The sequence below is a fragment of the Schistocerca cancellata genome, chromosome 1, assembly GCF_023864275.1.
Source record: "Schistocerca cancellata isolate TAMUIC-IGC-003103 chromosome 1, iqSchCanc2.1, whole genome shotgun sequence".
NCBI classification, from domain to species: domain Eukaryota; kingdom Metazoa; phylum Arthropoda; class Insecta; order Orthoptera; family Acrididae; genus Schistocerca; species Schistocerca cancellata.
This window is the reverse complement of record NC_064626.1, coordinates 161,247,645-161,262,745: the sequence shown is the minus strand read 5'-3', so window position 1 is coordinate 161,262,745 and position 15,101 is coordinate 161,247,645. Positions and strand designations below refer to the sequence as shown.

The window sequence follows — 15,101 nt, the reverse complement described above, 5'->3', positions numbered from 1 at the left end:
GGGTCAGTTAGTGGTACCAGAAATAACCTTTGCCACACGCCATGAGGTGGCTTGCGGAGTATGATGTAGATGGAAAAACAGAAAATGTAACATGACGTAGACTACATGAAAAGACACAAGTGTATGCAAGTTTTATGAAATAAGATCGTGCAATGAATAACAGTCAAATAACATGCAGTCCAGAGGCGAACTAGTATTTTAAAAACAGGTTCCAAAAAAGAAAGTTCACGTGTCTGATTCAGGCAACGTGTGTTGAAACACGCACGCTGGCAGCAAAAACCTAATTAATTCGTGGGAGGAAGGTTAAGACAATCGAAATTACGATACTTTTGCAAATGCTGCAGGCATGATACCATTCAGGCGACCGATGTGACTGCAGAATGACGATTTTTCATAATCAGAATGAGAACGTGCTAAAGTTCAGTTTCGCAAGTACAAAACAAGTTTGGATTCGAAAACGAGCGTTACGTTAAAAATACCATCTGCATTACTAATGACGTCTGGTACCATAATTAATAACTGTAGTGCTGTTAAGTATGATTTCTAAAGACACTCGCCTCCATTTCTCCTGTCAGTCGCAATACGATGCATGTCACAGAGTTCGCCTGTTGCAACTTTTGTAAAACAGGCAACGAACAATACAAAAAGAAGGATGAGCTCTTTTGAAAATTGGAGTTCAGCTCTATGATTTATGATAATTCAGACAAGTTATTGGTGCTGAGTGAAGATGATTTCAAGGTAATATTACTTACAGGAAACTTTCTGGCAGATAAAATCTATGTATGAGAGAGGGACTCGAACATGGAACCTCGCATTTCGCTGACAATTCCATGTCAGAATTTTTCGTAATAGAATATACCATACTGTAGAATGAAATATTGATTCAGAAAGCAGTATTAAGGTTAATGAGAGAACGTTTGGTTTAAAATTCAATGCCCACTTTCCGTGGTGTATCACACATGTATTTTGCACACGTATTACGTCACACACAGTTCAACGCCGTACGTCCCAACACACCGTCGTCACATACACTCCAATCCTCCAACGTTGAATTGATGCGTAATCCACCATTGCACACCGCTTCGCCCCATGCGATAGATAACGAGAGACACATCAAGAATTACCACCGTCATTCACGATTCCGCGTTTAATAGCGACCACGATTCATAATTTACTCAATGGCAACTCTGTTCATGAAAAAAAAGTACACGCCAGAGTGGACAGTGACACTAGGAAACATCGTAAGGAGACGATCTACATGGAACAGCAGAGAGACGACTATGATCAGACAACTACCCGAATCGGCCTCATAATAGACACTGGCGTTTCCACGGTTCGCCGTATTCCGCCGAGAGTAGGCTGATGCAACATCTGGCCACTCGTTGCATCAGCCGTTCGCAGTCCCGGGTCGTCGCTTCCCGTAATGGTGCTTACGGCCTGTGCACAAAGCATGTTCCAATGTACACCTGCATCCGATAGCGTAGCATCGGGTAAATTCGTTGTGCAGGTTCAGTAGTGCAAAGCAAATTAAATTTTGTTATTTCTCATAGCTTGATGTCCGCTTCCGGAACAAAGGGGTCATCGCATCTTGCTGCCATGTGGTGTGGAGGACCGGATTTCAGTTCCCATTACTACCAGGGATTTTTACTTAGTTGCAAGACTGGAACGCGGTGCACTCTAACACGTGAGGCTAAATGACTGAGAAGTAGCGGCTCCAAGGTCTGGAAAGCAAACAACGGCCGGGAGAGCGGTATGCTAACCCCATGCCCCTCCACGTCGCATCCAAATAACGTCACATGGCAGAGGATGACCCGGAGGTCGGTCAGTATCTCTGCCGTACTTTAGGAGGTTTCTACGGATACGCTGCTGGCCCTTAAAATTGCAAGACTATCAAGGCGACATGGAATAAACTTTAAATTGGCATGATGTGCATACTACAAGCGTCGATATTCAAATAATTAGTACATCAGCGCAACCGCACATATGAGGCAGGAGTTACACCAGTCTACATTCTGCATACAAGAAGAGTTTAAGAATCAGGTCCTTGATTCAGAATAAACAATTGAATCTTGGCTGTTTGTGAGAAGACCGTGTTACATAACGCGGAAGGAGGAACGTCCTAAAACACATGTCGGAATTCGACAGATGTAGGATAGTGGATCATTTTAATACATAACTCAGGACAGAGATGAGATACAGCAAAATGTTTTAGACGAAAGTTGTAGATGACAAAAAGGATCACACATTGCTACTAAGGGCCAGGACCTCGAACGTGGTTTTCAAGGTGATTTGGAGGTTAAACTGATTTTTTAAATGGGAACCCTAATATTTGATTCAAGATCTGAAAAGCGCGGCAAATTTTACATATAAAATGATACATTGTTCGAGATCATGGCAAGGTTCAGTGCAGGTCAAATAAGCAAATATGTTTTTAGTTCTAGTAGAGATTAACATGGAACAGACGACGGATACAGCAAAATATAATTTTAGATATAAATTGGAAAGGGCATTAGGGGTCACATATTACTACCTATAACCATGTTCTTAAAGGCAATTATATAAGGACATTCGAAGGTTGAGTTCTATTCCATGGAAACCCCTATTTGTGAGGACCGATTTGGAAAGAGCGAAGAGAAATTTGAACTTAAGAGTTTTAATTAATGTGATTATTGGCAAAAATAAGTACATCACAATGCATAAATATTATTTTTATGTTTGCAAGAAAGAAAAAGCATAAATGAAACGTACATTACTGATTCACAAGTCGCTGGATGAGTCCGCTTCTATCACATTCCTCGGGATGCCCCTTCCACCACGTATCTAACATTGCATTTTCCGGTATCCCTTCTCTATTCCGAGTTAATCCCTACCAGAACTACAAACATATTTTCTGATTTCACTTTCATTGACTCTTGCCATGATCTTGAATAATGTATCATTTTACAGGGTGTTACAAAAAGGTACGGCCAAACTTTCAGGAAACATTCCTCACACACAAAGAAAGAAAATATGTTATGTGGACATGTGTCCGGAAACGCTTACTTTCCATGTTAGAGTTCATTTTATTACCTCTCTTCAAATCACATTAATCATGGATGGAAACACACAGCAACAGAACGTACCAGCGTGACTTCAAACACTTTGTTACAGGAAATGTTCAAAATGTCCTCCGTTAGCGAGGATACGTGCAGCCACCCTCCGTCGCATGGAATCCCTGATGCGCTGATGCAGCCCTGCAGAATGGCGTATTGTATCACAGCCGTCCACAATACGAGCACGAAGAGTCTCTACATTTGGTACCGGGGTTGCGTAGACAAGAGCTTTCAAATGTCCCCATAAATGAAAGTCAAGAGGGTTGAGGTCAGGAGAGCGTGGAGGCCATGGAATTGGTCCGCCTCTACCAATCCATTGGTCACCGAATCTGTTGTTGAGAAGCGTACGAACACTTCGACTGAAATGTGCAGGAGCTCCATCGTGCATGAACCACATGTTGTGTCGTACTTGTAAAGGCACATGTTCTAGCAGCACAGGTAGACCGGGCGCTGATAACCACGCTGTTGAGCGCCCCACAAACCAAACATCATCATCATCAGCACAGGTAGAGTATCCCGTATGAAATCATGATAACGTGCTCCATTGAGCGTAGATGGAAGAACATGGGGCCCAGTCAAGACATCACCAACAATGCCTGCCCAAACGTTCACAGAAAATCTGTGTTGATGACGTGATTGCACAATTGCGTGCGGATTCTCGTCAGCCCACACATGTTGATTGTGAAAATTTACAATTTGATCACGTTGGAATGAAGCCTCAACCGTAAAGAGAACATTTGCAGTGAAATGAGGATTGACACACTGTTGGATGAACTATTCGCAGAAGTGTACCCGTGTAGGCCAATCAGCTGCTGATAGTGCCTGCACACGCTGTACATGGTACGGAAACAACTGGTTCTCCTGTAGCACTCTCCATACAGTGACGTGGTCAACGTTACCTTGTACAGCAGCAACTTCTCTGACGCTGACATTAGGGTTATCGTCAACTGCACGAAGAATTGCCTCGTCCATTGCAGGTGTCCTCGTAGTTCTAGGTCTTCCCCAGTCGCGAGTCATAGGCTGGAATGTTCCGTGCTTCCTAAGACGGCGATCAATTGCTTCGAACGTCTTCCTGTCGGGACACCTTCGTTCTGGAAATCTGTCTCGATACAAACGTACCGCGCCACGGCTATTGCCCCGTGCTAATCCATACATCAAATGGGCATCTGCCAACTCCGCATTTGTAAACATTGCACTGACTGCAAAACCACGTTCGTGATGAACACTAACCTGTTGATGCTACGTACTGATGTGCTTGATGCTAGTACTGTAGAGCAATGAGTCGCATGTCAACACAAGCACCGAAGTCAACATTACCTTCCTTCAATTGGACCAACTGGCGGTGAATCGAGGAAGTACAGTACATACTGACGAAACTAAAATGAGCTCTAACATGGAAATTAAGCGTTTCCGGACACATGTCCACATACATCTTTTCTTTATTTGTGTGTGAGGAATGTTTCCTGAAAGTTTGGCCGTACCTTTTTGTAACACCCTGTATACGTAAAATTTGCCATACTTTTCAAATCTTAAATCAAATATTAGAGTTCCCTTTTAAAAAAATCATTGTAACCCCCAAATTACCTCAAAAATCACTTTCGAGGTTATGGCCATTAGTAGCAATGTGTGATCGTCTTTGACACCTTCAACTTTTATCTAAAACATTTTGCTGTACCTCATCTCTATCCCGAGCTATTTCCGATGATAGATCAACCTGCTCAGCCCTGCATATCAATCACTTAAAGCTTGCACTTCAAATATTGTGATCTAACATTTCACTTTGCCGTTTTCTTTGAGTTAATTTTTTTTTATTATTAATCTCGTCAGAGACTGTCCCAGGCGGAGGTATGAATAGGTGACTATTTTACCTACGAAAAATTTAATCACAGAAGGAACGTCGTAGATGGAAATGGTTTGCTACAGTGAGATGATTCATGTGGTAGTTCTCCATACTTTCCTGACCGCAGTGAGACAGCTGGGCTGATGACAACCATTTCCGTAGGATTGTGTTCGCTCTTTAACTGTATCGACTCTGTCTCCTCCTGTAGTTAATTCTACGAGTGCTGCTGCGCACTCGTAGGCCAGGTTATTTTAGATCTGCTTCGAGTATTTCATTTCCTCGCTATCTCCCATTTGGGAGGCATTTCCCCTATCCGTCAACTGGGGAAGCACCCGATCTCGTTATTATTCATTCATTGGTGTAAATTTGGCATAAAACAGGGGGATATTTTCAGGGCATTTCCACTGAAGTCGTACAAGTTAGGTATGCAGCTTAGTTTAAAAAGGAGTAGGAAAGTTTCGACTGTTAGTTTAAACGCTCTGTGTAAAAAATATTCGGTCTGTTTCTGGGCCGCCATGTTTTAATAATAACAAACGACTTTTTAAAACGATACAATTATCTCACCTCACTAATGCCATATAGTGGTCGACTGTAAAAGATTAAAACTTTGTAACCGATATCACGAGCCTACTGATATTTCACTTGTAATTTTAGAAACTGTTCGCAATGATATAAATGAAATTTTGTTGCTATCATGTTGGTACATACTGCACAATAACGAAAATTAATTGTTGGCTTTATCAAATAGTCTTCCATTTCATTCAAATCGCTTTTTAATTAAGTCCTGCCGTATGCGTTGCTTTCAAACATATAACGAGGAATATTGGGCTGTCATAAAAGTGATTTTATTCGATGATGTATAGCAAACAGAATCCACCCGAAGTTGATCAAGTTTTATAGACGCTCTGCACCTTCATTTCCAGTTAATAAATATGCGAATGAATTCAAACACTCCTGTTTTCCTCTTGAAGCTGTTACATTTAAGGCAAATCACAGAAATACAGCAAGGATTTGAATACAATGAGAAGTTACACAATATGTTACTGAACGATCAGCGATTAAATCTGTATGAGATAGAGAATTCGATTCCCTCTCGAAGATGATGCATTTAAGGTAAATGACAGAAAGGATTTGAATATTTGTAAATTTGTGGTAAGATCTTATGGGACCAAAGTGCTGAGTTCATCGGTCCCTAAGCTTACACACTATTTAGTGTAACTTAAACTAACTTACACTAGGACAACACACACATCCATGCCCGAAGGAGGACTCGGACCTCCAACGGAGGGAGCCGCGCGGTCCGTCACACGACGCCCAAGACCCCGCGGCTACCCCGCGCGACTAGGATTTAAATACAACGAGAAAGTACACAATATGTTATTGAACGATCGGCGATAAAATGTGTATGAGGTAGCTCACACTGCAGTAATATCAGAAGAAACAGTGCGTTACAGTGAGAAATAAGAATTAACTACGAGAGACTTTTGCACAAGAATGCTCATTACAAGCAAATGCTAGAACGCACTTAGCAGGTATGTCTGAAACATTTTAAAATTAATCCAACTGATTTTGTGTGCCAATTTATTACTATAGATGAGACACAAATCTGCCATTTTTTGTCAGAAATGAAACTGCAGTCCATGAAATAGGTGGAAGTTGATGGCGCTGCTCCAAAACAGGAGAATTCGATTTCGACCTGCGTTTGCTAGGCTGTGAAAGGGATGCCTACTGTTGATTAGCTTGCGATGGGTAAAACAAAAACTGGCAATTTGTTTGCAGGTCTTTTGAACCAATTGGACGTATTCCGACTTGCTGCATGTTCAAGAAAAGACCCATATCTGCAATAGTAACAGCAGTGGCAAACACAACTGCGGGAAAAAGGGTAGACGTACGGTTCAGTAGACTTCTCAATTCAGTGGCACAGCAGGAAAAGTCAGCCGAGGAAACTTGTGGCATCAAATATCGGAATAAAAGGTGGGGCGCGCCTGTTACCCTACGCACCTGTATAAGATTGGAGTCGTCGTGTGACTGGGGCCTCCCGTCGGGTAGACCGTTCGCCGGGTGCAAGTCTTCCGATTTGACGCCACTTCGGCGACTTGCGCGTCGATAGGGATGAATTGATGATGATTAGGACAACACAACACCCAGTACCTGAGCGGAGAAAATCTCCTACCCAGCCGGGAACTGAATCTGGGTCCTTAGGATTGACATTCTGTCGCGTTGACCACTCAGCTACCGGGGGCGGACGGAGTGACAGAATTTCTCAGATGCAGTGCACAATGAGAACATGGCGGAAATCTAAACCGTTTTCTTGGTACGCACTAAATATGTTCTACAACAAATAAACCTTCATGAGACTTAAGAATATCGAAATTACTCAAGTTAATTCCCTGCTAGAATGCGACATACATTGATATGACGGAAGTCATGAGATAGCGACATCCACATATACAGATGCTGCTAGTGTCGCGTACGCTAGGTATAAAAGTGCAATGCATTGGCGGAGCTGCCCTTTGTACTCAGGTGATTCACGTGAAAAGGTTTACGACGTGGTTATGGCCGCGTGACGGGAATTAACGGACTTCGAGCGCTGAACGGAAGTTGGAAGCTACACGCAGGACCATTCCCTTTCGGAAATCGTTAGGGAATTCAATGTTCTGAAATCAACGGTGTCAAGACTGGGCCGAGAATATCAAATTTCTTGCGTTACCTCTCACCACGGACAAAGCAGTGGCCGACGGTCATCCCTTAATGACCCAGAACAGCGTCGTTTCTGTAGAGTTGTCAATGCTAACAGACAAGCGACACTGCGTGAAATAACCGCAAAAGTCAATGTCGGATGTACGAAGAAGTATCGAAGTATCCTTTAGGACAGTACCGTGAAGTATGACGTTAACGGGTCACGGCTGCAGATGACCGATGCGAGTGCGTTTGCTAACAGTGCGACATCGCCTGCAGGGCCCCTCCTGGGCTCGTGACCACATCGGATGGACCCTAGACGACTGGAGCACCGTGGCCGGGCCAGATGAATCCCGATTTTAGTTGGGAATAGCTGACGGTAGGGTTCGAGTGTGGCACAGACCCCACAAGGCATAGATCCAAGTACACTACTGGCCATTAAAATTGCTACACCACGAAGATGACGTGCTACAGACGCGAAATTTAACCGACAGGAAGAAGATGCTGTGATATGTAAAACATTGGCTTTTCAGAGCATTCACACAAGGTCTCGCAGGTGGCGACACCTACAACGTGCTGACATGAGGAAAGTTTCCAACCGATTTCTCGTACACAAACAGCAGTTGACCAGCGTTGCCTGGTGAAACGTTATTGTGATGCCTCGTGTAAGGAGGAGAAATGCGTACCGTCACGTTTCCGACTTTGATAAAGGACGGATTGCAGCCTGTCTTGATTGCGGTTTATCGTATCGCATTGCTGCTCTCCTTGGTCGAGATCCAATGACTGTTAGCAGAATATGCAATCGGTGGGTTCATGAGGGCAATACGGAACGCCGTGCTCGATCCCAACGGCCTCGTATCACTAGCAGTCGAGATGACAGGCATCTTATCCTCATGGTTGTAACGGATCGTGCAGCCACGTCTCGATCCCTGAGTCAACAGATGGGGACGTTTGCAAGACAACAACCATCTGCACGAACTTTTCGACGACGTTTCCAGCAGCATGGACTGTCAGCTCGGAGACCATGGCTGCGTTTACCCTTGACGCTGCATCACAGACAGCAGCGCCTGCGATGGTGTACTCAACGATGAACCTGGGTGCACGAATGGCAAAACGTCATTTTTTTCGGATGAATCTAGGTTCTGTTTACAGCATCATCTTGGTCGCATCCGTGTCTGGCGACATCGCAGTGAGCGCACATTGGAAGCGTGTATTCGTCATCGCCATACTGGCGTATCACCGGCGTGATGGTATGGGGTGCCATTGGTTACACGTCTCGGTCACCTCTTGTTCGCATTGACGGCACTTTGAACAGTGGACGTTACGTTTCGGATGTGTTACGACCCGCGGCTCTCCCTTCATTCGATCCCTGCGGAACCCTACATTTCAGCAGGATAGTGCACGACTGCATGTTGCAGGTCCTGTACGGGCCTTTCTGGATACAGAAAATGTTCGACAGTTGCCCTGACCAGCACATTCTCCAGATCTCTCACCAATTGAAAATGTCTGGTCAATGGTGGCCGAGCAACTGGTTCGTCACAATACGCCAGTCACTACTCTTGATGAACTGTGTATCGTGTTGAAGCTGCATGGGCAGCTGTACCTGTACACGTCATCCAAGCTCTGTTTGACTCAATGCCCAGGCGTATCAAGGCCGTTATTACGGCCGGAGGTGGTTGTTCTGGGTACTGATTTCTCAGGATCTATGCACCCAAATTGCGTGAAAAAGTAATCACATGTCAGTTCTAGTATAATATATTTGTCCAATGAATGCCCGTTTATCATCTGCATTTCTTCTTGGTGTAACATTTTTAATGGGCTGTAGTGTATGAAAATGGAATCGGTTGTTTCGGACATGTCCGAAAGAGCAGATACCATCTTCGTATAGTTGAGGCTAACCGGCCATCGACCTTCTTCATCTGTGCGGATGCACACGTATTGCCCGAACTCTCACGGGACTCGGTAAGATTGTCTGCCACGAGTAATGAGCGTAATGGGTAGGGGCATTACGAATGTAGTGTGTGGGCGTTAAGTTGGGAAGGTGAGTCTCACGGAGAGCGTGCAAGGGATGAGTCCCTGGAGCCGCACTATCCTCTGTCCCCTCGGTGGCTCAGGCGGATAGAGCTTCTGCTATGTAAGCAGGAGATCCCGGGTTCGAGTCCCGGTCGGGGCATACATTTTCAACTGTCCCCGTTGATGTACATCAGCGCCCGTCAACAGTGTAGGGTCTTGATTTAATTATCATTTCATAGATCGAAGTTGTGAACAAGGCACTCTGAAAGCTGGTGGTGGCTCCATAATGGTGTGGATTGTGTTTACGTAGAATATACTGGGTGTCCTTTTGCAAGGTATATTTGCTATTTGATTGGACTAGTAATCAACTTCATACCTCGGCATCGTGGTCCTTGTTTGTGAGCAGCGCCATTAAGATATAGATAAGTTGTAACTGTACTCGGGCTCGTTCATTACCTATTTTTCACGTGGCTCATGTGCAAAGGGGTTTAGTAGTGAACGGTTGCATTAGCGCTCCTAACACTGAGTCATATATTGGCTAGCCTTTGAACAGCAGTGAATTGAATACACAATTGTCCATACCACCACCTTGCGCAATATGAGGTACGCTAGACAAGTTCAGATTGAAACTTATTTATTTAAAAAAAAAAAAAAAAAAAAAAAAAAAAAAAAAAAAAAAAAACTTTTCTAACTTTGTGGCCATGCACATTAAAGTTCACAAATCCGATCTGGATATATAATAATCGGTGCCATTCGTACACACGGTTTATTGTTTCACACCTACATACTTTTCGTTGTTCCTTCACAGTTTATTCACGTACTCTGGCGTCCACGCTTACATTCGCGGCACTTTGCCCCTCCGAACTTACCACCACAACGGACAACGACAAGACTACCGTTTCCCGCCAGTGTTGCCAACTCTAAAAAACCCGAGTCGTTAGATTCAATATCAAAAGTCGCTAGAAAGTCGCTAAAACTGATTTTACTAGGGGTGTACTGAAAATTTCGTGCTGTGAATGGTGCAATAAGCCAGTAGGGGGGGGGTGGTAATAAAATATTAATAAAAATTGTCTCATACGTAATTGCTATATTGTCTTAATTAAATGATGCATCGCTTGCAACAACATACATATAAAAATACGCTAACGTTTAATTGAACATGTTATCGTAATTGACACAACACGTAAATTGTTGTTTCAATCACAGTAGTCAAATATACTAGAAATATACAACTATATTTGTAACAAAAGAAAGCAAGAACTCTAATTAGGTTACAAAATATATACATACCGGTATGTGACCTATTCATCGTCGTCACTCATAAGATCGAATAACTGTTCTGTTTCATGCTCTGACAGAACTGTAGTTCATGTAGATGGTTGAACGTCGCTCCAAAGATGCAGTTCGACTGGTTTTGTCGCAAAAGAGTAACTTTTGTTCATTCCAATAAGCTCCAATACGTCTGACGGCATGCCAAAAGATGCACAATCTTTATTTTGTTTCTTCAGCTGGTCTCTCAATATGATTAAAGCATTATTTGTCTTTAACGATAATCTGTTACGTTGTTTAGTTTTTATAATGTTCATAGAACTGAATATTCTTTCCACTTCTGCATTTAAATGCGGTAGGCATAGAACAGTCATTGCTAGCAGTGAAATAAAAGGAAAAGGATTCTCCCCTGCGGCGTTTTTATACTGCAAAACCTCACTCCAAAATCGAACAGTGTTAGTAGTAACTTCCTGGCAGATTAAAACTGTGTGCCCGACCGAGACTCGAACTCGGGACCTTTGCCTTTCGCGGGCAAGTGCTCTACCAACTGAGCTACCGAAGCACGACTCACGCCCGGTCTCACAGCTTTACTTCTGCCAGTATCTCGTCTCCTACCTTCCAAACTTTACAGAAGCTCTTCTGCGAAACTTGCAGAACTAGCATTCCTGAAAGAAAGGATATTGCGGAGACATGGCTTAGCCACAGCCTGGGGGATGTTTCCAGAATGAGATTTTCACTCTGCAGCGGAGTGTGCGCTGATATGAAACTTCCTGGCAGATTAAAACTGTGTGCCCGACCGAGACTCGAACTCGGGACCTTTGCCTTTCGCGGGCAAGTGCTCTACCAACTGAGCTACCGAAGCACGACTCACGCCCGGTCTCACAGCTTTACTTCTGCCAGTTTGGAAGGTAGGAGACGAGATACTGGCAGAAGTAAAGCTGTGAGACCGGGCGTGAGTCGTGCTTCGGTAGCTCAGTTGGTAGAGCACTTGCCCGCGAAAGGCAAAGGTCCCGAGTTCGAGTCTCGGTCGGGCACACAGTTTTAATCTGCCAGGAAGTTTCATATCAGCGCACACTCCGCTGCAGAGTGAAAATCTCATTCTGGAGTGTTAGTAGTGTTATTCCACATAATGAGGTTGATATTATGCCATTCTTGCAGCATACCGCCTATGAAATCGCCACTAAAACCTAATTCTTTGGCTACATCCGCTACAGCATTATTTTTATTCACTTTTAGTGTTTCTTCAACATTCAGAATTGACATTTTTTCAGGATCGTAACGTTACTTGGCACTCTTTGTTGAATTTCTTTTATGAATTTCGGACTAAGCTGAATGCATCTCTTTAAATAAACTTTATTTTCTTCAGACAAACTTGACTCAGACAATTTCTGTTCATACATAAAGCCAAGGTTCGGATTTGCGTACAAACATTCGCTTGGAACTGGTGTTGTCAACAAATCAACAGTTGGAAAAACTATGTTTTGTCCGAGTGACTGCATGAGAAATACAAGTGTATCTAGTCTTCATAAACCTTTTTATATTCCTCTTCTCTTTTGGGTGAAATGGAGAACCAATTGTAGGTTTCCCGTACAAGAAACTCTATGTTTCTAGGTATGGTATTCACTGAGGCGTGTGAAACTGCAAGCTGAAGAGAGTGGCAAATGCAACGGATCAATACTGAATGCTTCAAACCATATTCTCTCTTGAGTTGTTTGAAAAGCCCATTGTTCATTCCAACCATTGCAGAAGCATTATCTGTGCCAATTCCTACCATATTATTTATTTATTTATGCATTTATTTTACCTGGCAAGATTAGGGCCTTCAGGCCCTCTCTTACACCTAACCAGGCATACTAAGATTGAACAAATTTCAGTTTCTACAGAACATCAAGGACATATAACATGTTATACATTATTAATGTTAAAGAAAAAAATAGAGATTATAACAGTAGTACAATGATAATTATAGCAAACAAAAAATAATTATAACAATCAATAATAATAATAATAATAATAATAGAGGAAAACGAAATCTTAAGACAGCCACCAGAACAAGCACAAATAGAACATGAAGTGACACACATGTTAGATATAGAAGAGAAATTTCAGCTGACATATGTAGAATACAAAGACACAAATACAGACATTAGACAATTCTTGCATAGACCGCCAAATAACCCACAAGTCGAAACAACAATAAAAACACAATTATACACAACAAAATAAATGAAAACACAACTATGGAAGAGTTACAACTACTGGTTTATATAGGAGCACTCACTACACTTAATATACACACTAGGCAGAGATCAGAACCAAGCAGCACACAGAAGAAACCCACAAAACCAGCATGGCAACACAGGCTACAGATCAGAATAGAAAAACTGAGAAAGACATTGGACAGCTAACACAATTTATAAGAAATGAAATGTCAGAAAAAAACGAAAAAGGTTAGGTAAAATCTCACAAAAAGAAGCGATAGAGCAATTAGATGAAAATAGAAGAAATTACAAGCATTGGCCAAACGACTTAGAAGATACAAAAAAAGTGAAAATAGAAGGAAACGAAACCAAACATTCAACACAAACCAAAAGAAATTTTACCAGACAATAGATAACACACACATTAAAATAGACAATCCACCAAACATAACAGACATGGAACACTTCTGGAGCAACATATGGTCAAACCCAGTACAACATAACAGGCATGCATGGTGGATGCAAGCAGAAACAGATACATACAAGATGATACCACAAATGCCTGAAGTGATAATTTTGCAACAGGAAGTCACCCAAGCAATTAATTCTACTCACAATTGGAAAGCCCCTGGAGAAGATAAAATAGCAAATTTCTGGCTAAAGAAGTTCACCTCAACACATTCACATCTAACTAAATTATTTAACAGTTACATTGCAGACCCATACACATTCCCTGATACACTTACACATGGAATAACTTATCTGAAACCTAAAGATCAAGCAGACACAGCAAACCCAGCTAAATATCGCCCCATAACATGCCTACCAACAATATACAAAATATTAACTTCAGTCATTACACAGAAATTAATGACACATACAACACAGAACAAAATTATAAATGAAGAACAAAAAGGCTGTTGCAAAGGAGCACAAGGATGCAAAGAGCAACTGATAATAGATGCAGAAGTGACATATCAAGCTAAAACTAAACTAAGGTCGCTACACTACGCATACATTGATTACCAAAAAGCTTTTGATAGTGTACCACACTCATGGTTACTGCAAATATTAGAAATATACAAAGTAGATCCTAAATTGATACAGTTCCTAAACATAGTAATGAAAAATTGGAAAACCACACTTAATATCCAAACAAATTCAAATAATATCACATCACAGCCAATACAGATTAAGCGTGGAATATACCAAGGAGACTCATTAAGTCCTTTCTGGTTCTGCCTTGCTCTGAACCCACTATCGAACATGCTAAATATACATATTATGGATACAATATTACTGGAACATACCCACTCAAAACTACACATTTGCTATACATGGATGATCTAAAACTACTGGTAGCAACAAATCAACAACTCAACCAATTACTAAAGATAACAGAAGTATTCAGCAATGATATAAATATGGCTTTTGGAACAGACAAATGTAAGAAAAATAGCACAGTCATGGGAAAACACACTAAACAAGAAGATTACATATTGGATAACCACAGCGACTGCATAGAAGCGATGGAAAAAACAGATTCCTATAAATATCTAGGATACAAACAAAAAATAGGAATAGATAATACAAATATTAAAGAAGTACTAAAAGAAAAATATAGACAAAGACTAACAAAAATACTGAAAACAGAATTGACAGCAAGAAACAAGACAAAAGCTATAAATACTTATGCTATACCAATATTGACCTACTCATTTGGAGTAGTGAAATGGAATAACACAGACCTAGAAGCACTCAATACACTTACACGATCATAATGCCACAAATATAGAATACATCACATACATTCAGCAACTGAAAGATTCACATTAAGTAGAAAGGAAGGAGGAAGGGGATTTATCGACATAAAAAACCTACATTATGGACAGGTAGACAATTTAAGAAAACTCTTTCTAAAGCGAGCAGAAACTAGCAAAATACGCAAAGCAGTCACTCATATATAGATACATCGGCTACACCACTGCAATTTCATAACCACTTCTA

At 41.9% G+C, this 15,101-nt stretch overlaps 1 non-coding gene across 1 annotated transcript; it reads left to right on the top strand.

Annotated features, from left to right (window-relative positions):
* Positions 1-9,710: 9,710 nt before the first annotated feature.
* Positions 9,711-9,784, top strand: Trnat-ugu (transfer RNA threonine (anticodon UGU)). Its single transcript has one exon. It is a non-coding gene; the product is annotated as a tRNA-Thr (tRNA).
* Positions 9,785-15,101: the final 5,317 nt, after the last annotated feature.